Source organism: Phoenix dactylifera, unplaced genomic scaffold (assembly GCF_009389715.1).
Source record: "Phoenix dactylifera cultivar Barhee BC4 unplaced genomic scaffold, palm_55x_up_171113_PBpolish2nd_filt_p 000705F, whole genome shotgun sequence".
NCBI classification, from domain to species: Eukaryota; Viridiplantae; Streptophyta; class Magnoliopsida; order Arecales; family Arecaceae; genus Phoenix; species Phoenix dactylifera.
Genome location: NW_024068085.1, coordinates 155306 through 180008, shown reverse-complemented (window position 1 = coordinate 180008; position 24703 = coordinate 155306). Strand labels below are relative to the sequence as shown.

The following is a 24703-nucleotide window of genomic DNA, read 5'->3' as shown; positions in this document are numbered from 1 at the left end:
TATGCTATAAAATTGCACTCACATTTTCAGCCAGAAATGCCTTCTTCTTGACATTTAAACGACGCTTGACAGTGCACAAATCTTTTAAAAATTTTGCATAGGAAGGCACTTGTTTGATTGCATCAAGAAGAGGAACATTGATTTTTACTTGCTTAAAAAGCTCAAGAATTTCAGAGTTTGGTTCAAGCTTTTGCAAGGGCTTTAATCTTTGTGGAAATAGTGCAGGAAAAGGACATTTAATTTTTTCAGTAGATGTTGGTGCTTCAGTTTCTCCATTATTCTTTTCTTTTGTCTTGGGAGGGTCAGAATCAGGTATGACTTGTGTTTGTTCTGGGACTGGTCGGTCAATAATCTTTCCACTTCGCAAAGTTATTATACTCTTTGCTTGTTCTTTATGCGAACTTGAAGATGATGCATTGCTACCGCCGTAGACTTGAGGGTTAGGTTGTGGTTGAGCTGGTAGCTTACCCTTCTCTTGAGCACTTAAAGCAGTGGTCAGTGTTGTCAGTTGATTTCTTAATTCATCATTGATTTTAGCTTGACCTTGCATGAAAGATTGCAAAGTTTCTTCGAGACTGGGTTTTTGAGGGGGTGCGTGTGCATAATGAGGTTGCGGAGGTGGAGGAGTTGGGTTATATACTTGTTGGGGTTGGTCATTCCTCCACCTGAAATTTGGATGGTTCTTCCATCCAGGGTTGTAAGTACCCGAAAAAGAATTATTGAAAGATTTTTGATAGGTATTCATAACATTGGCCTGATCGTGCAAGACTTCCTTGAATGCGGGTATTGTGGGGCAATCAGTGGTGAGATGGCTAGGCATCTCACAAATCCTACAACACTCGCTGTTATGTTCTACGGTCTTGACGGGTTCAATTCTTCTAAGTTCAATTCCTCTACCTTCCTAGTAAGGGCTGCCATTTTAGCCTGAATATCATCCTGAGTACTAAGGTTGTAAAGGCCCCCGTGTCCAACGCTAGTAGGCTTAGGTAAGGGTTTATTCACTCTATCCCCTGTATCCCATAATTGTGCAGTCTCTGCGAGAGAATCTAAATAGTCCCATACCTCATCGGGTTGCTTTTCCAAAAATAGACCATTGCACATAGTCTCTATAAATTGTTTTAACTGTGGAGACAACCCTTCGTAAAAGAAACTAATGGTTCTCCATGTTTCAAACCCATGATGAGGACAAGAGAGAAGCAAATCTTTAAATCTCTCCCAGCATTTATAAAATGTTTCATGGTCTTTTTGTTGGAAATTGCTAATGTGCCTTTTCAAAAAGTTAGTCCTTTGTGCGGAAAAGAATTTTTTCAAGAATTCTCTTTGCATATCATGCCATGTTCCTAGCGATCTAGGTATCAAGGAGTTCAGCCACGTTTTGGCTTTATCCTTTAAGGAAAAAGGGAACAAGGTCAATTTAAGGACATCTTCCGATACATTTGGCACTCTAAATGTGATGCTAATTTCCTCAAAATCCTTAAGGTGAAGATAAGGGTTCTCGGATTCCATTCCATGATACTTGGGCAGCAATTGAATTACTCCTGGTTTGATTTCAAAGTGTCCTACATTTTCAGGAATAATCATGCATGAAGGTTGACTAGTCCTAGTGGGATGTAAGTATTGTCGAAGTGTCATAACTGGGGGTCTACCTTCATCACCATGGTGACTTCCTACATCATCAGGAAAATTTGCCATCTCACAAGGTGTGAGATACTGCGAAGGAATTTCAAGGATGTGTCCTAAGGGATGATCTAAAGTTGTACGACTTAATCGACCGGTGTCGTCCCTATTCCAACCTAGCATACAAAATTTAATTATTTTTTTTTATGTTTTTTTTAAAATAAATATAAATATAAGTACCAACTAAAGATACCCTAAAACAAAAATCTATTCACAATCAAACATGCAACTAAACATTACACCTCAATTTCTAATGTTTTTCTTAAATTTCTAGACAACTCCTAACTGGTTTGAAGAGGGCACCTAAGCCTCCAATCCGGTCTAATGAACCGAGTTGACCAGGTAAGCTCCCAGGTAAGTAGAGGGGTCACGATGCGTTCGCAAAGGTCCCACTTAAAACCCACTTGCCTCGAACAGATGAACTGTCTCCCTTATAGGGACAAAGCTTGCCTAGACATCAACTAAGCCATAGAGCGAAATTGGTGCAACTTTCGGTGGTCTTCGTCCTATTGAGCTTGAATGTCCTTAGGGGCCAACGTCTAGTTGATTTTAGTTAAGCTTAGGATATTTATGCAATGGGGTGATTTTTGGGCTAAGGACGAGTGATGAAATCCCGACCTTATCTTTTTAAATGGGTTCAGCCCTTAGAGTATTTTATGTTGATGCCTTATACTATATGCAACAATCAAGAGATTTTTTTTTAATGTTTTATGACATGACATTAAATTTCATTGAATAGGTGATCAAGCAAATTATTTATTATTTTTTTAAATTTTATATTAGCAACAAGGGTTAATGAGATATGATAACAATAAAATTCTGATTCTAAAAAAATTAAATGCAGAAAATTCAAAGCAGAAAGCAGCAAGATTTTATATTAAGTTAATGGTCGCAAAAATTTCCGAATGTCAATCAGACCGTTCAGATGAAAAACACACAGGTCTTGCACCTGACGACCAAATTTTAGTTCAATCAGATGGTTAATTACTTTGATATCAGAGTTTTATGTAGACTGTGCAGAAAAAAAACAATAGTAAAGAATTTTTTTTTTTTTCGAAAGAAAAAGACTAACTACTAAAGTACTAATTAAATCTAAAATTATACTAATAAATCAGCGGTTCCCCGACAACGGTGCCAAAACTTGATGCACTCGCAAAAATGTTTTCGCGAAACTAATCTCCCAAGTATAGGAGAATCGTACAAGTAGTAAAATCTCGGAAGTCCGAGGTCGAATCCTCAGGGAACGAAATATATATTAGATTATTTAATATAATTTTAGATTAATTAATGTAATAAATTTGTGGATTAAGATGATGTTTTGATTTTCAGAAATTAAAATCGGAGAACAATATAGTAATAAACAAAGTTCAATGTAATAAAGATGGTAGGGATCTGGAATCTCCCTTGATGATATTGCATCCAAGAAATAAACTCTATGGTTCTTGATTAAAAATGAATGGTAGGATAGATCTAATCATGGTATATGTTTCATGAACATATGAACTCAATTTTTAAGCATTCGTCGTGCTTTTTACGTCTACCACGAATCAAATACTAAAGCAATCCATATATCAATAATCATAATCCATTAAAGAGCTATCTACGAGATAACTATGCACGGATCAAAAACATATCAGTAAATATAATTCATTCAAGGCAAAAGTTTAGAGTTTACTTCAAAGAGCAATACATCAAAGGTTCCTCTATCTCCCTCCCTAAGAAATTAGCCGGCCATCAACGTAAAGAAATCTCCCCTGTTCCTCTTCCTTCTCTCTTTTTTTTTCTTTTTATTTTCGAAAATAGGGCATGCCCTGTTTCCTCTCTTTTTTTTTTCTTCTTCTTTTTGAATGGGGCTGAGGCTCTCCTCTGTTTTTCGAACGAACTCCCCCTCACGTTTGCCAGCCGAGAGCCCTCCTATATCTCCCGATGGGTCACCTGATCACACGGGATGCTCCTCTCCTGCTGGCTTCCGAGTATCCCGGACGCTGAGGAGTAGATCTGGGAACGGTAGATGCTTCGCGGACGGCTGGGCTTGAGCACGAATCCGGAAGACGAGCGGATGGATCGGAAGGAAGCACGGATGCGGGTGATGCCTCGCGGGATGCTGAGGCGTTCGCTGGAAGGCTGGGATCTGTTGGAATGCATGGGAGATGAACCGTGGACGGCTGCAACGCTTCACAGGATGCTGGGATCACGGTGTAAATGCGCGGATGAAGTGGATGCGGAAACCTGAGATCTGGGACTCGGGTGATTGCGAATCCGGGAGAGGTGGATGCATGGAACGATCCCAATGCCTTGGATGCGAGAATCTAAGATCTGGAAGGCTTCGTGGACGGCTGGGAGGTGCAGAAGACGGGCGGATGAAATCTGGATGAGCGGAAACGAGCTGATCACGGGAGATTCACATGCGGACGTGAGGACCTGAGATTCCGGAAGATTGCCATCGCCTGGGTGATCTGATCGTGGATCTTGAAGCAAGGGATGCGGAAGGGAAGATCGAGACTTTGCTGGAAGGGTGCACGTGGACGCTGGGGAGCTGATGTGGCTGGAACTCGGGTGCTCTGTTTTGGGAATAAATAGATGAAGAGGCGGACACGGCTGGGAGAGCTAGAAAGATGCTTTGGAACTGAACCATGCTGAGAGCTGGATATGGCTAAACCTAGCCGGCTAATGCTCATTCTAGTGTGCAACTGGGATTGAACCATGTAGTCGGCTGGTCACCTGCAGTGAGGCATCTTGTCTAGACCCAATGCGCATTTTAGCTTTGATTTACGATTACCTGCACCCCACAAAAATATAATATCAATGCAACACTTTTATCATTATTTGTTAGCAATAATACTAATTTAAGTGATGTATAGATCGCACTTTTGTGCTCTCATCAGACGGCCACTGGAAGAGAAACTGTCCTTCATACCTCGAGAACCTGAAGAACAAAAAAGGTGACACACCACCAGAAGGTATAGACTTGCTCATAATTGAAACTAATCTAACGGTTTCTTCTACTTCTAGTTAGGTTATAGATTTTGGTTCTAGTGCTCATTTGTGCACTACCATGCAGGGTCTAAAGAAAAGTAGAAGGCTGGCGGAAGGTGTGGTAACCCTTCAGGTTGGCAACGGGGCAAAAGTTGCTGCTATGGCTATGGGCACCTACCATCTGCGACTACCGTCTGGTTTTAGTTTATTACTTAGAGACTGCTATTATGTACCTGTTGCTAGCAAAAATTTGATTTCTGTTTCATGTCTAGCACAGGAAGGTCATGTTTTTACATTTGACAAAGACTGCTGTTCTATTTATTTCAGAAATAAAATAGTCGCACGTGGTTTTATGATTGACAGTCTCTATCATTTGTATATGGATGTATCTATAAATGTGTCTGAGCAAGAAGTGAATGCCAAAGGATCCAAAAGATCCAGGGATGAGATAAACCAAAAATATTTGTGGCACCTCAGGCTTGGCCATATTGGAGAGGACAGAATGAACAAAATGGATAAAGATGGGCTTCTCGGCTAATTGACTTCTGAGTCATATCCAGTTTGCGAGTCCTGTCTTCAAGAAAAAATGGCTAGATTGCCCTTTGTAGGATATGGGGAGAGGACCACTGAAATACTTACCCTGGTACACACAGATGTGTGTGGCCCATTCGATGTGCAAGCCAGGGGACGTTATTCGTACTTCATTACCTTTACCGATGATTATTCACGGTATGAGTATGTGTATCCTATGAGACACAAATCTGAATCTTTTGAAAAATTCAAAGAGTTCAGAAATGAAGTAGAAAAACAAACTGGAAAACTCCTTAAGGCTCTTCGATCAGATCGAGGAGAAGAATACCTTAGTGGAGAATTCCGGGACTATCTTAAGGACAATGGCATAGTCTCATAATAGACTCCTCTGGGTACACCTCAACTCAACGGGGTGTCAGAGAGGAGAAATCGGACTCTATTGGATATGGTCCGGTCCATGATGAGCTTCACAGATCTACCGATGTTTCTTTGGGGAGATGCCTTACTTACCACAGTATATCTACTGAATAGAGTTCCCTCTAAATCCGTTCCTACCACACCGTATGAGATATGGCATGGTAAGAAACCAAGTCTTGGTCATCTCAAAATTTGGAGATGTCCGGCCCATGTCAAAAGACTACAGGCGGACAAACTAGAGGCTAGGACCATAAGTGCTCATTTTATAGGATATCCTAAAGAGTCATTAGGATACAATTTTTACGTCTCAGAGGATCACAATGTGTTTGTGAGCCGTCATGCCATCTTCCTGGAAAACCAGTTTATCCTTGATAGAGGCAGTGGGAGGAAAATTGAGCTTGAAGAGAAAGTCTCTGAAAAGCAACGAGTCATGGATCCTATCGAACCCATTCATACAGAGCCAGTACATGATGTCCCTCAACTACCTCGCAGAACTAGTAGGGTCTCCCATCCTCCTGATAGATACTTAGGTATACTAGAAGAGGATATCGAGGAAATGTTCCTAGTGGGAGATAGGGATCACATATAGGATCTCAAAACCTACGACGAGGCGATATCTGATATCGATTCCGAGAAATGGTCGGAAGCTATGAAGTCAGAGTTAGACTCCATACATTCTAACCAAGTCTGGACCTTAGTAGATCCACCAGAAGGTATTGTACCTATTGGATGCAAATGGATCTACAAAAGGAAGATAGGTTCGGATGGAAAGGTAGAGACCTATAAAGCAAGGATAGTGGCGAAAGGGTATAGTCAACGCGAAGGCATTGACTATCAGGAGACCTTTTCACCTGTGGCCATGCTAAAATCCATCCGAACATTGCTTGCCATTGCAGCATTTCATGATTATGAAATCTGCCATGGATGTGAAAACTGCTTTTCTGAATGGATATCTTGATGAAGATATCTATATGGAACAGCCTTTGGGTTTCACTTCCAGTGATGGACATCATAAGGTCTGCAAGCTGCAAAGATCCATCTGTGGACTAAAGCAAGCATCTCGGAGTTGGAACACTCGTTTCGATGACGCAATCAAAACGTTTGATTTCATCAAAAATGAAGAGAAACCGTGTGTCTACAAAAAGGTTAGTGGGAGTGCTGTCGTGTTTCTCGTACTGTACGTGGACGACATCCTCCTGATAGGGAATGTTATTCTCATGCTAACCTCGGTCAAGGTCTGGTTGTCAAAAGAGTTCTCCATGAAAGACCTTAGGGAAGCATCTGATGAGAGCACAAAAGTGCGATCTACACATCACTCAAATTAGTATTATTGCTAACAAATGATGATAGAAGTGCTGTATTAATATTATATTTTTGTGGGGTGCAGGTGATCGTAAATTAAAGTTAAAATACGTATTGGGTCCCAAAAGATGCATCACCATATGCGACCAGCCAACCATATGGGTCAACCCCAGTTGCATACTAGAAGGAGGTTAAGTTCAGCCTTTCAGGTTCACTGCAGCCAATTCAAAGCAACCTGTGCACCCGTTTATGATTCTCCCACTTCATCTCATGCGTGCAACCCAGCTTCTCCCGTGAGTGATCCTCCACGTGCTCATCCAGCATCGTGCGATCCAGCCTTCTCCGCATCCCTTCGCGTTGCAACCCCACGTCTCCTTCCGTTCACGAGCATCGCCAGAATCAGCCGTCCACCTCTTTCGCATCATCCGCAGGCCAGCATCCATTCCCCATCTCAAGCTCCAAACCTCCTTCCGTTCGCGATCAGATCTTGCCAGCGTCCGCGTGCAAGGCCCAACCATCCCGAGATTCCAGCTCTCAGCGTTGGATCCTCCCAGCGTCCGTTTCAGGCCACGTCCGTGAACCAGCTCCCCCGAGTTCCCAGCATCCCGTATCTCAGCGTCTCCTCACGTCCGCGGCTTCCGTCTTCCTCGCAGTCCACGCGTCCCAGTTCCAACGATCAAGCCAGCCGTTCAGCATCCCATGAAGCATCTCATCCGCATCCGTCCGCGTTCAAGCTTCCGCACCTGCATCCTAGAGCTTCCCAGCCATCCACGGTTCAGCTTCCACGCATCCAAACCGATCCCTAGCATCTACGATCACAGCACATCCCAGCAGCCTCCCGGATTCGCAATCATCCGAGTCCCAGTCAGGCTTCCGCGTCCGATTCTCCCGCATCCACAGCTGACGTGTCTCCACCGCGTGCGAATCTCTCGCATCCCCTTCCAAATCCCAGCCGTCCGCACCTATTCCCGTGCAAGCTGGAGGGTTCTCACGAGCTATATGAGGCTCTCTCAGCTGGGGAAGAAGGGGGATTTCATTGGGTGAAAACAGAGGAGGCCCTCTGTCAAAAGAAAAAAAAAAGAAAGGGAAACAGGGCCTCCCCTGTTTCCGAAAAGAAAAGAAAGAAAGGAAAAGGGGAGAATGAAAGGGGGAATCATTTTTAAAATGAGTGGCTAAAGTCCTAGGTGAAGGGTGATGGAGGAACCTTTGATGTATTGCTTTCTTTGAAGTAAATTCTGAACCTTTGCTCTTATTGATTTATATTTTTAATGTGTTATGGGTTCTTGCATAACTATTTTGTAGATAGATTTTTAATGGTTTATGTTTATTGGCACATGGACTGCTTTAGTATTTGATTTGTCGTAGACGTAGAAGGCACGATGAATGCTTAGAAATAGAGTTCATATGTCCATAAAATATATTCCATGTTTTGATCTATTCTACTTTTACATCCTTAATCAAGAATTGCAGGATTTATTCTTGAATGCGATATTATCAAGGGGGATTCCGGATTCCTAACCATTTCTATTTGATTGAACTTTGTTTATTGATCTATTATTCTCTGTTTTTTAATTTCTGAAAATCAAAACATCATCTTAATCCACATATTTATTCAACTGAAATTATATCTAAAAATTACGCTAATAATCTATAGATCGTTCCCTGAGGATTCGACCTCGGACTCCCGAGATTTTACTATTTGTGCGATTCTCCTGCACTTGGGAGAACAATTTTATTTTTGCATCAAGTTTTTGGCGCCGTTGCCGGAGAACGGCTGATTTATTAGTATAATTTTAGAGTTAATTTTTAGTAGATTTAATCAGTATCTTATTATTTAGTCTTTTTCTTTCAAAAAAAAAAAATTCTGCTGTTTTTATTTCCTGCACAGTCTGCATCAAACACTGATATCTGAGTAATCCACCGTCTGATTGCACTCAAATTTCGTCGGCTGCTGTAGGACACATGTTTCTTTCATCTGAACGGTCTGATTGATATTCTGATACTTTTATGACCATTAAATTAATATAAACTTTGCTGCTGTCTGCTTTGGATTTTCTGTGTTTAATTTTTTTGTTTAGAATCAGAATTTTATTATCATCATATCTCATTAACCCTTGTTGCTACTTAAAAATTGATAAGAACTTTAAGAAAAGATCAAGGGTAATCATTAAAAAAAAATAAATAAATAAAAAAACAAAAAAAACAAACAAATAAATAAACTCTGAAATTTTGTATGCTAGGTTGGAATAGGGACAACACTGGACGTCTGAGTCGACAACCTTTTGACAATTCCTTAGGACACATCCTTGAAATTCCTTCGCAGTATCTCACACCTTGTGAGATGGCAAATTTTCCTGATGATGTAGGAAGTCACCATGGTGATGAAGGTAGACCCCCAGTTATGACACTTCGACAATACTTACATCCCACTAGGACTAGTCAACCTTCATGCATGATTATTCCTGAAAATGTAGGACACTTTGAAATCAAACCAGGAGTAATTCAATTGCTGCCCAAGTATCATGGAATGGAATCTGAGAACCCTTATCTTCACCTTAAGGATTTTGAGGAAATTAGCATCACATTTAGAGTGCCAAATGTATCGGAAGATGTCCTTAAATTGACCTTGTTTCCTTTTTCCTTAAAGGATAAAGCCAAAACATGGCTGAACTCCTTGAGACCTAGATCGCTAGGAACATGGCAGGATATGCAAAGAGAATTCTTGAAAAAATTCTTTCCCGTACAAAGGACTAACTTTTTGAAAAGACACATTAGTAACTTCCAACAAAAAGACCATGAAACATTTTATGAATGCTGGGAGAGATTTAAAGATTTGCTTCTCTCTTGTCCTCATCATGGGTTTGAAACATGGAGAACCATTAGTTTCTTTTACGAAGGGTTGTCCCCACAGTTGAAACAATTTATAGAGACTATGTGCAATGGTTTATTTCTGGAAAAGCAACCCGATGAGGCATGGGACTATTTAGACTCTCTCGCAGAGACTGCACAATTATGGGATACAGGGGATAGAGTGAATAAACCCTTGCCGAAGACTACTAGCATTCCACACGGGGGCCTTTACAACCTTAATACTCAGGATGATATTCAAGCTAAAATGGCAGCCCTTACTAGGAAGGTAGAGGAAATTGAACTTAGAAGGATTGAACCCGTCAAGACCGTAGAGCATAACAACGAGTGTTGTAGGATTTGCGAGATGCCTGGCCATCTCATCACTGATTGCCCCACAATACCCGCATTCAAGGAAGTCTTGCACGATCAGGCCAATGTTATGAATACCTATCAAAAATCTTTTAATAATCCTTTTTCGGGTACTTACAACCCTGGATGGAAGAACCATCCAAATTTCAGGTGGAGGAATGACCAACCTCAACAAGTATATAACCCAACTCCTCCACCACCGCAACCTCATTATGCACACGCACCCCCTCAAAAACCTAGTCTCGAAGAAACTTTGCAATCTTTCATGCAAGGTCAAGCTAAAATCAATGATGACTTAAGAAATCAACTGACAACGCTGACCACTGCTTTAAGTGCTCAAGAGAAAGGTAAGCTACCAGCTCAACCACAACCTAATCCTCAAATCTATGGCGGTAGCAATGCATCATCTTCAACTTCGCATAAAGAACAAGCAAAGAGTATAATAACATTGCGAAGTGGAAAGATTATTGACCGACCAGTCCCAGAACAAACTCAAGCCATACCTGATTCTGACCCTTTAAAGACAAAAGAAAAGGATAACGAAGAAACTGAAGCACCAACATCTACTGAAAAAATTGAATGTCCTTTTCCTGCACCATTTCCACAAAGATTAAAGCCCTTGCAAAAGCTTGAACCAAACTCTGAAATTCTTGAGCTTTTTAAGCAAGTAAAAATCAATGTACCTCTTCTTGATGCAATCAAACAAGTGCCTTCCTATGCAAAATTTTTAAAAGATTTGTGCACTGTCAAGCGTCGTTTAAATGTCAAGAAGAAGGCATTTCTGGCTGAAAATGTGAGTGCAATTTTACAGCATAACATTCTTCCTAAATATAAGGATCCAGGTTGCCCAACTATCTCGTGCATCATTGGCAATTTTAGGATTGAGCGAGCATTGCTAGATTTAGGAGCGAGTGTGAATTTGTTGCCATATACGGTATATGAGCAACTCGGTTTGGGTGAGTTGAAGCCAACAACTGTGACCTTACAATTAGCTGACAGGTCAGTGAAGGTTCCTAGAGGGATTATCGAAGATGTGTTGGTCCAAGTAGACAAGTTCTATTTTCCTGTTGATTTTATCGTACTGGATACACATCCGGCTTCCAATTCACCATCTCAGATTCCGGTCATCTTAGGACGTCCATTCCTTGCAACTTCTAATGCATTGATCAATTGTAGGAATGGTGTCATGAAGCTTTCTTTTGGAAATATGACCTTGGAACTGAACGTCTTTAGTATAGGTAAACAACCCAGTGATCATGAAGAAAGTAAAGAAGTTGAATGGGTTGAAACCATTGCGGAAGAATATTTGTTAAAAGAAACATTTACTGAATCGGCCGACAATGGTTTAATAGATTGGTGTTCTGAAGGTACTGCTAATGATGTGGTCCCACCTGGTTTAGATAATTCGGATGTTATGATGGTCAATGGGTGGAGACCGAGAATAGAGGAATTTGAACATTTGCCATCTCGAGGAACAAAGATAGTACCATCCTATGAACAAGCACCTAAGCTCGAGTTGAAACCTTTACCGAAGGAACTCAAGTATGCCTTTCTTGGATCCGATGACACTTTTCCTATAATCATCTCATCTGATCTTGATCATGCCCAAGAAAGAAAATTACTTGGTGTTCTAAAGAATCATAGAGGAGCTTTAGGGTGGTCTATTGCAGACTTGAAGGGGATTAGCCCTTTAATTTGCACGCACCGGATATATTTGGAGGACAATGCCAAAACCACAAGGCAAATGCAACGCAGGTTGAATCCTACGATGAGAGATGTGGTTAAAGCAGAAGTCCTCAAGTTGCTTGACGTGGGTATTATTTACCCAATTTCCGATAGCAAGTGGGTAAGTCCTACTCAAGTCGTGCCCAAAAAAACAGGTCTGACGGTAGTCAAAAATGAACAGGGTGAGCTAGTCCCGACTCGTGTCCCCACGAGTTGGCGCATGTGTGTTGATTATCGAAAATTGAATTTGGTCACTAGGAAAGATCACTTTCCCTTACCCTTCCTAGACCAAGTTTTGGAAAGAGTTGCAGGACATAATTTTTATTGTTTTCTCGATGGCTATTCTGGATACTACCAAATCGAGATTTCACCAGAAGATCAAGAGAAGACTACTTTCACTTGTCCTTTTGGTACATTCGCTTTCCGTCGGATGCCGTTCGGGTTATGTAATGCACCTGCAACATTTCAAAGATGCATGCTCAGTATTTTTGAAGACATGAACGAAAATTTTTTAGAAGTGTTTATGGATGATTTCTCTATTTTTGGTGATTCTTTTGATGATTGTTTATTACATTTACAAGCAGTCTTAGCTCGATGCATGGAAAAGAATCTGATACTAAATTGGGAGAAATGCCACTTCATGGTGCCAAAGGGAATTGTCCTAGGACATATTGTTTCATCGAAGGGCATGGAAGTTGATAGAGCTAAGATTGATTTAATCGCCAAGCTACCTGCACCCAAGACAGTTAGAGATGTTAGATCATTTTTGGGTCATGCCGGATTTTATAGGAGGTTCATCAAGGACTAGTGTCATAGCCCGACCATTATGTAACCTCCTATCCCTTGATACACCGTTCAATTGGACTGAAACATGTCAAGAGGCATTCGAAAAATTGAAGGCTATGCTTAGCACTGCACCCATCGTGCGACCACCTGATTGGTCGTTACCTTTTGAGATCATGTGCGATGCTAGTGACTATGCGATAGGAGCTGTCCTAGGACAACGCAAGGATAATAAGCCATATGTCATCTACTATGCAAGCAAAACCTTAAATGATGCTCAAATGAATTACACCACCACCGAGAAGGAATTGCTTGCAGTAGTATTTGCATTAGACAAATTTCGTTCTTATATCCTTGGTGCTCCTATTGTTATCTTTACAGATCATGCAGCGCTAAAATATTTATTGGATAAGAAAGATGCCAAACCATGCTTAATACGATGGATACTTTTACTCCAAGAATTTGACATCACTATCAAAGATAAAAAGGGAGTAGAAAATGTAGTTGCTGACCATTTATCACGGCTAGTTTTTAATGATTCGGTGCCACAGTTGCCCATCAAGGACTCGTTCCCTGAAGAGCAATTGTTTGCACTTTCTACTATGCCATGGTTTGCTGATATTGTAAACTTTCTTGTCACGAACCGGATGCCGGAGCATTGGGGATCGAATGATAAGAATAATTTTTTACGTGAAGTAAGAAGTTATTATTATGATGCCCCCTATTTGTTCAAGTATTGCAATGATCAAATCTTTAGAAGATGTATTCCGGATCATGAGATACAAAGTGTACTCTCTTTTTGTCACGCCAATGCTTGCGGAGGACACTTTGCATCTAAGAAAACAGCAGCTAAGGTGTTACAATGTGGTTTTTATTGGCCTACACTATTTAAAGATGCCCACGAGTTCTGTAGGACATGTGACCCATGTCAGCGTGTTGGAAGTCTAACTCGTAGGCAAATGATGCCTCTTCAGCCCATTACTGCTATTGAAATTTTTGACATGTGGGGTATTGATTTCATGGGTCCGTTTCCACCATCTTTTGGCCATGAGTATATTTTAGTTGGTGCTGAGTATGTGTCAAAATGGGTAGAAGCTGTTGCCTGTAGAACTAATGATCACAAACCTGTTTTGAAATTTCTAAAAGAAAATATTTTTTCACGATTTGGGATGCCCAAGGTTATAATCAGTGATGAGGGAAAATATTTCTATAACAAACCTTTTGAGATCCTGTTACGAAAGTACGGTATCACTCATAGAATTGCAACTCCTTATCACCCGCAGACTAGTGGCCAAGTTGAGTTAGCTAATCGGGAGATTAAACGAATTTTAGAGAAAACGGTGAATCCATCACGCAAAGACTGGTCTTTAAAACTTTCTGACGCATTGTGGGCTTACCGTACTGCTTATAAAACTATTCTTGGTATGTCTCCGTATCGGCTAGTCTATGGAAAAGCATGTCATCTACCTGTTGAAATAGAGCATAAATCATATTGGGCCATTAGAAAATTAAATTTTGAATTGTCCGATGCTGGTTTAGCTCGAAAATTACAATTAAGTGAGTTGAATGAAATTCGTCGGGATGCGTATGACAATGCTAGACTTTGTAAAGAACGAATGAAAATTAGGCATGATAAATCAATTCTAAGAAAATCTTTTGAACCTGCACAAAAAGTTCTTTTGTATGACTCTCGCTTACATCTGTTTCCTGGAAAGTTACGATCAAGATGGACAGGTCCTTTCATTGTAAAAACTGTTTTTCCACACGGGGCAATTGAAATTGAGAATCCACAGGATGGCAAAATTTTTAAGGTTAATGGACACAGATTAAAAGCTTTTCTTGAAAATTTTGCAGATGAAGAGGACTCCTTTTCCTTGGGGGAGCCTTCTTATGACTGAACATGAAGGCCAAGGTATGTGTATATTAGTTAGAATTATTATTTTTTTCTTTTATTTCTAGTTTTCTTCTTATTTTGTAGGTCTTCTTTTCTGGAAATCAACAGCTCAAGGTATTCTTCTTCTCTCTATTATTTTCTCTATTGTCTCTCATATATAGTTTTCTTGCATTTTTTTTACATTGAGGACAATGCAATGTTTAAGTTGGGGGGAGGAAAATATTTTGATCAAAAAAAAAAAAAAAAAACTTGTTTTTGCATTTGATTTATTCTATTACTTTCTTTTCTGAGCAAATGCACATGTATTTTCATATTGAGTTTGTGCAACTATTAATGCAAGGAATACATGCATACTATGACTGATCAGTGACCTATTATTAGATCCCCACACGTGTACTTAATGATAATAGGAAAGCCTCAGGAGTTCACATTTGTTAACTGCATTTTTGTTAGCCTTATCCGTAAAAGAAGTATGAGTATCCTTGTTCGTACCATAAGGTTCAAGATTTGGTTTTCACATAAAGATAGAGGTTGAATATCCCAGTTAGATTACTTAGGTGCCTTATGATCCAACCTTGGTTGACCTATAGTCACGATGCAGTCACATATATAATAAAAAAATATATATATGGTTCAGTCTATCTTCTCTTTTCTTGCACAAAAAAAAAAAAAAAAAAAACCTTATGATGACAAGTCTGGCCTCGTGGCGTAGTCTGATTCGAGTAATTAAGCCCGAGGGGTGTTTCACCTAATGTCTTGAGCCAACTGGATCGGGGGTCATTGGCTGAAAGCTCGCTATATGGATCTTACTAGAGCCTAATGGGGTTGGACTATTGTAATCTTCATATGTGTTTAAAAATAAAAATAAAAATAAGCATGAATAGGGTTGGTTGGATTGAACCTAGTGATATGTGGTAATGGCTGGTTTGACTCCATTGTATTGGACCTCTGTATATCCGGGTTGTTTAGTTGGGATTGATAGCTCTTTCTTTATATGCGAACCATTCTTGACAAATTTAGACAACAAGTGATATTCTGAAAATTTGATGGATCAGGTTCTAATAAAGTGTAGAAAATATTTATGGACTTGAGTAGTGCACCTAAAACTCAGGCGGTGCTCTGTTGTGGTGGAGGTATTAGTACTCTGAGAAAGTCATATGATTTGATGCACACTACACTTTTATATTCCTTGCTTTGACAGTTGCCATACTTGAAAATATATATCGATTAATTACATGTGTATTAGCTTAGAATTTATTTCACATTTTTTTATTATGATCTCATGTCATGTTATATCATGTATGATGTTTGTGGGTAGCATCCCTGAAAACCCTCACGAGACAATACTCGTCCACTAGGGTAACCTAGGGGTTTAACGGCTTGTTGCACGTGCTAAGTGCAATCGTGATTCCTACGAAAGTGAGTACTTATTTTAATTTTATGCAATTAGTTCTAATAAAATATCAAAGGTTAAACCACACCTTTTGTACTCTCATTTTATTATTTGCTCGTTAATTGCTAGAGACTAGCAATAAGCTAGTTGGGGGGTGTGATGAGAGCACAAAAGTGCGATCTACACATCACTCAAATTAGTATTATTGCTAACAAATGATGATAGAAGTGCTGTATTAATATTATATTTTTGTGGGGTGCAGGTGATCGTAAATTAAAGTTAAAATATGTATTGGGTCCCAAAAGATGCATCACCATATGCGACCAGCCAACCATATGGGTCAACCCCAGTTGCATACTAGAAGGAGGTTAAGTTCAGCCTTTCAGGTTCACTGCAGCCAATTCAAAGCAACCTGTGCACCCGTTTATGATTCTCCCACTTCATCTCATGCGTGCAACCCAGCTTCTCCCGTGAGTGATCCTCCACGTGCTCATCCAGCATCGTGCGATCCAGCCTTCTCCGCATCCCTTCGCGTTGCAACCCCACGTCTCCTTCCGTTCACGAGCATCGCCAGAATCAGCCGTCCACCTCTTTCGCATCATCCGCAGGCCAGCATCCATTCCCCATCTCAAGCTCCAAACCTCCTTCCGTTCGCGATCAGATCTTGCCAGCGTCCGCGTGCAAGGCCCAACCATCCCGAGATTCCAGCTCTCAGCGTTGGATCCTCCCAGCGTCCGTTTCAGGCCACGTCCGTGAACCAGCTCCCCCGAGTTCCCAGCATCCCGTATCTCAGCGTCTCCTCACGTCCGCGGCTTCCGTCTTCCTCGCAGTCCACGCGTCCCAGTTCCAACGATCAAGCCAGCCGTTCAGCATCCCATGAAGCATCTCATCCGCATCCGTCCGCGTTCAAGCTTCCGCGCCTGCATCCTAGAGCTTCCCAGCCATCCACGGTTCAGCTTCCACGCATCCAAACCGATCCCTAGCATCTACGATCACAGCACATCCCAGCAGCCTCCCGGATTCGCAATCATCCGAGTCCCAGTCAGGCTTCCGCGTCCGATTCTCCCGCATCCACAGCTGACGTGTCTCCACCGCGTGCGAATCTCTCGCATCCCCTTCCAAATCCCAGCCGTCCGCACCTATTCCCGTGCAAGCTGGAGGGTTCTCACGAGCTATATGAGGCTCTCTCAGCTGGGAAAGAAGGGGGATTTCATTGGGTGAAAACAGAGGAGGCCCTCTGTCAAAAGAAAAAAAAAAGAAAGGGAAACAGGGCCTCCCCTGTTTCCGAAAAGAAAAGAAAGAAAGGAAAAGGGGAGAATGAAAGGGGGAATCATTTTTAAAATGAGTGGCTAAAGTCCTAGGTGAAGGGTGATGGAGGAACCTTTGATGTATTGCTTTCTTTGAAGTAAATTCTGAACCTTTGCTCTTATTGATTTATATTTTTAATGTGTTATGGGTTCTTGCATAACTATTTTGTAGATAGATTTTTAATGGTTTATGTTTATTGGCACATGGACTGCTTTAGTATTTGATTTGTCGTAGACGTAGAAGGCACGATGAATGCTTAGAAATAGAGTTCATATGTCCATAAAATATATTCCATGTTTTGATCTATTCTACTTTTACATCCTTAATCAAGAATCGCAGGATTTATTCTTGAATGCGATATTATCAAGGGGGATTCCGGATCCCTAACCATTTCTATTTGATTGAACTTTGTTTATTGATCTATTATTCTCTGTTTTTTAATTTCTGAAAATCAAAACATCATCTTAATCCACATATTTATTCAACTAAAATTATATCTAAAAATTACGCTAATAATCTATAGATCGTTCCCTGAGGATTCGACCTCGGACTCCCGAGATTTTACTATTTGTGCGATTCTCTTGCACTTGGGAGAACAATTTTATTTTTGCATCAGCATCCTATATTTTGGGAATAAGGTCTATAGAGATAGATCCAAAAGGATGCTTGGCCTATCACAGAAAATGTGTATAGAGAAGTGCTGAAAAGGTTCAGCGTGGAAAACTCCAAAAGGGGTCTCTTACCCCTTAGGCATGGAATTCATCTCTCCAAGAAGATGTGCCCCAACACATCTGAAGAGATTCAACGCATGAGCAAGATCCCCTATGCATCGGCAATAGGGAGCCTCATGTATGCCATGCTATGTACACGACCTGATATAGCCCTTGCTGTGAGTGTCACAAGCAGATATCAGTCAAATTCAGGTGAAGAACACTGGACAGCTGTGAAGAATATTCTTAAGTACTTGAGAAGAACTAAAGATTTATTCTTGATTTTTGGAGGATCATCAGAGTTGAAGGTAGAAAGGTACAGAGATTCAGATTTCATGACTGACGTCGATGATAGAAAGTCAACATCTGGATATGTGTTCTTGTGCAATGGTGGTACGGTGAATTGGGAAAGTTCTAAACAACCGATCATTGCTGATTCTACTATGGAAGCTGAATACATCGCCGCCTCTGAAGCTGCTAAGGAAGGCTTCTGGTTCAAGAAATTCATTACGGAATTGGATGTAATGTCATCTGATGCCATAACACTCTATAGTGATAATAATGGCGCCATAGCTCTTGCTAAGGAGCCAAGGTCTCATCAGAAGTCCAAGCATATAGAGCGACGCTTCCACCTCATACACGACTATGTTGAGAAGAAGTATGTCGAGGTGCAGAGAGTAGACTCCGCGGACAACGTGGCAGACCCGTTCACTAAGCAGCTAAATCAACAAAAGACTGAAGCCCACCTTGAGAAGATGGGACTAAGATATATGACTGATTTGCTTTAGTGCAAGTGGGAGATTGTTAGATATATGCCCTAGAAGCCAATTTTGGCTGACATATTATTAATTCTAGGACATCATTTGTACTTGACTTTATTATTATTGAATAAATGAAAGGCATCTTTTTCATTCATATTGTTATTGTGTCTATGAATCATCCAAGGAATTAATAAGATGATGATGCATATTCTCAAGAGTTGAGAATTTGAGCCATGTATCATTAGTGATTAATTTCTAAACGCTCCTGATCGATGGATCATCACGAGGACGGTGATTGATCCGATGAGATCAGTGCACACATTACTTTCCCTATGGATGGACGAGACTCGAGTCCACGGTGTGGAGACACTGAAGTAATAGTGCAAGTGCTTGTTAGAGAACAAGGGTACTGAGCGTGACCAATACAAGAAGTCACTTGGATGTCTATCCACTCGTCAGTGACTTGCTTGATATTGCAGTAGTGTGACTGGTCCTTTGACCTGCGATGCTTCGGCTACTCATAGTGAGGTTATTGTAATTTGACTGCACACATACATGGTCTCTAGCCATATGGGTCCATGCAGTGTAGATTGGCTGCAGTAGGTTCACTGTAGGAGTAGGGTATGCACCTATAAGGAATCTATCGACCTTGATAGACAAGGAGAGATCCTATGTGATTTATAAGACTGAGTTCGTAAGACCTCGGCCGGGGCAGTATGCACAATGGAGAAAGAGTTTTCCACTCTCGAACTTAAGTCGAATAAATCTTCACATACGACAGATGATGGGGTTTGACGAGTTGTCCATGACCTCCGTCATGTAGGGATCCACAATAGTAGGAATGTATCACATATTAACTGCACCTAGAGGTTCATCATTCCATTCTGCTGGATAGCCACTACATGCTGCTAGGTGTCACTGGTGGATGGTGAGACTCACAGGGATTATCTCGATGATCGATAAACCCTAATGAGTAGAGTTGGAATCGTTCCAACCCATTGAAAGGAGTTTTCAATGATATTGGATAGAGATCACAATATATCTCACTACCAGTCAGAATAGAACCTATGGGGTCACACACACTAGAAGTATTGACCGATCCGATGGTTGAAAAGTGATTATGAATTACAAGAAATCAATTCGATTGATAATAAGTTGAAGAGGAAATGGAAATTGATTAATTGGACTTAAAACACGAATCCTACTTAGAGTGGGATTCCTAGAGTCCTAATTGGATTAGGACTGGGAGTCCTACTTGGAGTAGGACTGGGATTCCTACTTGAAGTAGGATTCCCACAATCCTAATTAGATTAGGATTTTGAATCTATTTTGGATTCCTACTTACAGTAGGATTCCTAGAAATCCTAATTGGATTAGGACTTCGGATTCAAATTAAAGTCCTAATTGGATTAGGACTAAAAATTAAATAAATCCTAATGGAATTAGGACTTCTTAAGTCCCAATTAATTAATAATCTAATGAATCAAGATGACTCCTAATTAGATTAGGATTGAAGGGTTCAATTGAGTCATGGCTCATTAAGTTCTAATTGGATTAGGACTTACCTAGATTAAAATCCAAATTGGTTCACCCTTGGTCCAAGCCTAATTAGATTAGGACCTAACAATGAGTGACCTTCCTAATCCTCCTTAGAGGAGGATTAGGTTAACCATGAAGGAGGGGCACACGCCCCTCCTCCTTTTCCTTGCTTGGTGCAGCAAAGAAGAGGGGCCGGCGCCCCTCTTGGAATTTAATCAAGGAGTTCCTATAAAGTAGGAGCTCCACATGCTATTTAAGAGGAGGCGTGGGGGCTGACCTAGGGTATTGAAGCCTTCTTCTCCTCAGCCGTACGCCCCCTCTCTTCCTCCTCTTGGTTCAGCCGCAAGCAAGGGAAGAAAAAGAAAGGTGGCCTCTTCATCCTCCCTTCCTCCTTCCAACGCAGGGAAAAGAAAGAAGGCTGCAGGGATTTTGTTCCTTTTACTATTCTTCGTCCCTCTTCTTCCTCCTCTCAAACACATTCAAGAGTTGAAAGAAAGAGAGGAGATCAGCCATTAAAGTTGTCTCTGCAAGGGAGCTAGAACCTCGGGAAGACAAAGAATCTAGGATTGGTTTTTGCTTCGTGTGGATACCCGTAGAGGTCGGACACGTGAACGGCTTCAAGCGAACCTTCATCCTAAAACCATGAACTTCAGTTTGCGGTGATCATCTACCCGCATAAGGTGAAGATCTGATCTTCCTAATGTAGTCAAAAGTTTTTAAGTCTTATCTAACTGCGAACGGTTTTTGAACAACGTTCATGCAATGAACGTGTGATCCCGCGCATGCCTCTTCCGCTGCCATCTGAATTTTTTTAAATTTTCTGCAGCATGGGCGGGTTCTAACAATCTTGGTCATCTCAAGATTTGGCAATGTCCGGCCCACGTCAAATGACTACAGGCGGACAAGCTAGAGGCTAGGACCATAAGTGCTCATTTTATAGGATATCCTAAAGAGTCATTAGGATACAATTTTTACGTCTCAGAGGATCACAATATTTTTGTGAGCCGACATGCCATCTTCTTGAAAAAATAGTTTATCCTTGACAGAGGCAGTGGGAGGAAAATTGAGCTTGAAGAGAAAGTCCCTGAAAAGCAATGAGTCATGGATCCTATAGAACCCATTCATATAGAGCCAGTACACGTTGTTCCTCCACCTCGAAGATCAAGTAGGGTCTCCCATCCTCTTGATAGATACTTAGGTATGCTTGAAGAGGATACTAAGGAAATATTTCTCGTGGGAGATGGAAAACATATACAGGATCCCAAAACCTACAACGAGGCGATATCATATATCAATTCCGAGAAATGGCTGGAAGCTATGAAGTCAGAGTTAGACTCCATGCATTCCAACCAAGTCTGAACTTTAGTGGATCCACCATAAGGTATTGTAGCTATTAGATGCAAATGGATCTACAAAAGAAAGATAGGTTCGGATGGAAAGATAGAAACCTATAAGGCAAGGCTGGTGGCAAAAGGGTATAGTCAGCGCGAAGGCATTGACTATCAGAAAAACTTTTCACCTGTAGCCATGCTGAAATCCATCCGAACATTGCTTGCCATTGCAGCATTTCATGATTATGAAATTTGGCAGATGGATGTGAAAACAGCTTTTCTGAATGGATATCTTGATAAAGATATCTATATGGAGCAGCCTTTGGGTTTCACTTTCAGTGATGGAGATCACAAGGTCTGCAAGCTGCAAAGGTCCATTTATGGACTAAAGCAAGCATCTCGGAGTTGGAATACTCGTTTCAATGATGCAATCAAAACATTTGATTTCATCAAGAACGAAGAGGAACCGTGTGTCTATAAGAAGGTTAGTGGGAGTGCTATCATGTTCCTCGTACTGTATGTGGACGACATCCTCCTGATAGGGAATGATATTCCCATGCTAACCTCGGTCAAGGTCTGGTTGTCAAAAGAGTTTTCCATGAAAGACCTTGGGGAAGCATCCTATATTTTGGGGATAAAAGTCTATAGAGATAGATCTAAAAGGATGCTTGGCCTATCACAGAAGATGTACATAGAGAAAGTACTGAAAAGGTTCAGCATGGAAAACTCCAAAAGGGGTCTCTTACCCCTAAGGCATGGAATTCATCTCTCCAAGAAGATGTGCCCCAACACATCTGAAGAGATTCAACGCATGAGCAAGATCCGTTATGCATCGGCAATAGGGAGCCTCATGTATGCCATGCTGTGTACACGACCTGATATAGCCCTTGCTGTGAGTGTCACTAGCAGATATCAGTCGAATCCAGGTGAAGAGCACTGGACAGCTGTGAAGAATATGCCTTAGAAGCCAATCTGGCTGACACATTGTTAATTCTAGGGACATAATTTTATACTTGACTATTTATTATTGAATAAATAAAAGGCATCTTTTTTATTCATATTGTTTATGTGTCTATGAATCGTCCAAGAATTAATAAGATGATGATGCATATTCTTAAGAGTTAAGAATTTGAGCCATGCATCATTGATGATTAAATTCTGAATGCACCTGATCAATGGATCATCACGAGGACGGTGATCTATCCGATGAGATCAGTGCACACATTGCTTTCCTTATGGATGGACAAGACTCGAGTCCACGGTGTGGCGACACTGAAGTAATAGTGCAGGTGCTTGTTAAGAACAAGGGTACTGAGTGTGACTAAGATAAGAAGTCACTTGGATGTCTATCCACTCGTCAGTGACTTGCTTGATGTTGCAGTAGTGTGACTGGTCCTTTGACCTGCGGTGCTTTAGCTACTCACAATGAGGTTATTGTTGTTTGACTGCACGTATACATGGTCGCTAGACATACGGGTCCATGTAGTGTAGATTGGCTGCAATAGGTTTACTGTAGGAGTAGGGTATGCACCTATATGGAATCTATCGACCTTGGTAGATACGGAGAGATCCTATGTGATTTATAAGACTGAGTTCGTAAGACCTCGGCCGGGGCAGTATGCACAGTGGAGAAAGAGTTTTCTACTCTCGAACTTAAGTCGAATAAATCTTGACATATGACAGACGATGGGGTTTGACGAGTTGTCCATGACCTCCGTCCTGTAGGGATCTACGATAGTAGGACTATATCATACGATAACTGCACCTAGATGTCATGGACCTAATAGTCCTAATAGGTACAGTTATCATATTGGATTAGTCCTAATAGATGCAGTTATCATATGATACAATCCTACTATCGTAGATCCCTATAGGATGGAGGTCATGGACAACTCGTCAAACCCCATCGTCTGTCATATGTCAAGATTTATTTGACTTAAGTTTGAGAGTGGAAAACTCTTTCTCCACTATGCATATTGCCCCAGCCGAGGTCTTACGAACTCAGTCTTATAAATCACATAGGATCTCTCCTTATCTACCAAGGTCGATAGATTCCATATAGGTGCATATCCTACTCCTACAGTGAACCTATTGCAGCCAATCTATACTACATGGACCCGTATGTCTAGGGACCATTTATACGTGCAGTCAAACTACAATAACCTCACTGTGAGTAGCCGAAGCACCGCAGGTGATAAGTGCTAAATAATGCATAAATTAACCTTTTCTTCATAGCACTTATCATTATTTTAATTCACATATTTTATAAATTTAACTAAAAAAATGTGTTTTCTTCCTCATTTCATTTTAAATAAATTATTCAAGTTTGATTGATTTTCTTTTTATTGGTCGAGTCTAATGTATGCAGGTCGCGTTTGCAGCTGAACCCATGTCCACGTCATCCTCCCCTGTGTTAGCTTCAACCAATCTGAGTCCCTTTCTTTAGCCCGAAACCAAGATAGAGCCGAGTCCTAAAAATCTAGCCTTGCTTCCTTACCTGAATCCCAGCATCTCCCCCCTGCTCAAATGATCCCAAAGCTTCATCCCTTCTCAGCCGTGGGCAACATTCTAGCTTCCACGTCACCTCCCAGCTTAACAAAACGGAGTTCAAGCCTTCACTCTTCTTCCGCTAGATCCCTGCATCCCAAAACAAAGATCATCTTCCTCCGGTCCGCATGAACCTAGCAACATCATGTCCGATTCTCCCTTACGCCCGTCTTCATCTCAGCCAACGGCAGCAACTCCGAATCCCCTGCATCCTTCCTCCCGAACTAATCCAGCATTTTTTCGGATGGACCCCAGCCTCCAAGATCCTCTCAAATGCCAGCGTCTCACATCACTCCCCTGTTCCGAGATCCATCTTTATCCAAGCAACCACCGCAACCCAGCAAATCACGCGGCCATGCAACTCTCCTCCACGATAAACTCCCAGCTCATGCTCTCCCCTGCATCTCGGATTACAAGCTTATCCCCTATTCCCAGTTCATTCCCAGCCGAATGCAGCCACCCCCTCGCGGACTCAAACCAACTGCTGGATCCCCTGAGAACATAGTTTATCGCTTCATTCCTTCTGCGTTCAAAGCTCATTTCCTCTCATCCCCAGCATCCACGTAAGCTCTAAATCCCAGCTCGTATCC

General features: G+C 41.3%; 2 pseudogenes; one reads left to right on the top strand and one right to left on the bottom strand.

Moving 5' to 3' along the window:
- The first annotated feature begins 1171 nt into the window (after window positions 1-1171).
- On the top strand, window positions 1172-1269 carry LOC120106957 (annotated as a pseudogene).
- An 8398-nt stretch (window positions 1270-9667) lies between these two features.
- On the bottom strand, window positions 9668-9765 carry LOC120106955 (annotated as a pseudogene).
- Window positions 9766-24703: the final 14938 nt, after the last annotated feature.